Here is a 1,888-nt window from a genome sequence, read left to right as displayed (position 1 = left end):
GGTCCAGGAAGTTGGACCAGAGCAGGCGGTCACAGTTGATACAAGCGCAGCCCCTGTGAGCCAACACGGCGAGAAGGAGAAACACAGAGGCCAGACTATTCTGGGACATCTTGACCTCGGCATTGGATGAAAAACATTCTCGCCTTGTGGGCGACATCGTCCGAGAACCTCCCCGACGCTCAACAAAGGTCTCCAGGATGTCCCGTCACAAAGACCAACCCACGCCCCAACACAAACATTGGAGACACAGAGTGCTGGAGTAACTCAGCGGGACAGGCAGCATCTCTGGAGGACACGGGTAGGGAGAGGGATGAGGGAGAGAGGGAGGGAGAGGGAGAGAGGGAGGGAAGGGAGGAAGAGAGGGATGGAGAGAGGAAGGGGAGAGGGAAGGGACAGATGAAGAGAGGTAAGGTGAGAGGGGAAGGGGAGGCTGACAGGAAGAGGGAGGGTAGAATGGGAGTGGTCGATAGAGTGAAGGGAAGGAGGGGGGGAGTGAGAGAGCGAGGGATTGAGGGAGGGAGGATGATAGGGAAGGGGGAGGGAGGTGGGTGGAGAGGAGGGGGTGTCGTGAAGGAGGGGAGCATTGGATTATTAACCAGACACTTGTACCCCGGTAAAAATAGTCAGGGTGTGCTAGAGAGAGCGAACGTGTTTGGGTTTAGTGGGGTAGAAGCTAATTGTGTTCAGATATCCCCATGCTCCCGTCTTTATCAGCATTGACGGTCTCTCTCTACCTCCCTTAGCGTGTGTGGGGTGTGGTGGGGGTTTGCAGGGTGTGTGGTGGTGTGGGGGGGATTAGGTGTGTGGGGAGTTAGTAGTGTGGAGTTAGGGTGGTGTGGGGTGGGGTGTGGGGGGGTGGTATGGGGTGGTGTGTGGGGTAGTGGTGTGGGGAGGAGGGGAGGGATGGGGTGGGAGTGTTGTGGGGTGTGGCAGGAGGAGGGGCTGGCATGGGGGGAGGGTGTCGTGGTGGGTGTGGGGTTGCGTGGGGGTAGGTGGCCTGAGCGGGGTGGGGTGGCGTGGTGTGGGGAAGGGGGTGGCGTGGGCGCGGAGGGTGGTGGGGATGGGGTGGTGTGGGGGGTTGTGGTGGGGTGGTTGGGGTGGTGTGGGGGGAGGGTTGGGGTGAACGTTGGAGGGGTTGCGTGGGGAGACGGAGTGCCGTGGTGTCGTGTGGCGGGGACGTGTTTGGGGGTGTAGGGCGTGGGGGGTGGGGTGGGGGCGGTGTGGTGTCATGGGGCGGGGAAGGGGTGGTGTTGGGGAGGGGTTGGGAGGGTGTGGGGGTAATGGGTAGTGTGGGGGGACGGGGTGGTGTGGGGGTGTTGGGGTAGTGTGAGGGGTTGAGTGGAGTGAAAGGGGTGGTGAGTTGGGTGGCGGCGTTGTGGTGTCGTGGGGCGGGGAAGGGGGTGGTGGGGGGAGGGGGTGGTGGGGGGAGGGGTTGTGTGGGTTTAGGAGGGGGTGGTGTGGGCGGGAGGGGTGGTGTGGGGAAGTGGGGTGGTAGAAACATAGACAATAGGTGCAGGAGTAGAGGCCATTCGGCCCTTCGAGCCTGCACCATTCGCCATTCAACATGATCATGGCTGATCATCCAACTCAGTATCCTGTACCTGCCTTCTCTCCATACCCCCTGATCCCTTTAGCCACAAGGGCCACATCTAACTCCCTATTAAATATAGCCAATGAACTGGCCTCAACTACCTTCTTAGATGGGGACAGGGGGCGGGGGGAGCGGCGGGTGGTGGTGTGAGGGAGGTGGTGGGGTTGAGGTGGTGGAGGTTGTGGGTGGTGTGGGGTGCGAGGGGGGGTTTTGGGGGTGTGGTCTGGGGGTGGGGGGTTGGGGTGATGTGGGGGATTGGGTGGTGTGTTGTGGGGTTGGTGAGGGCGGGTGGTGTGG

Source organism: Amblyraja radiata, unplaced genomic scaffold, assembly GCF_010909765.2.
Source record: "Amblyraja radiata isolate CabotCenter1 unplaced genomic scaffold, sAmbRad1.1.pri scaffold_675_ctg1, whole genome shotgun sequence".
Taxonomy (NCBI): Eukaryota; Metazoa; Chordata; class Chondrichthyes; order Rajiformes; family Rajidae; genus Amblyraja; species Amblyraja radiata.
The sequence above is the reverse complement of the archived record's forward strand: the minus strand, read 5'-3'. Positions refer to the sequence as shown.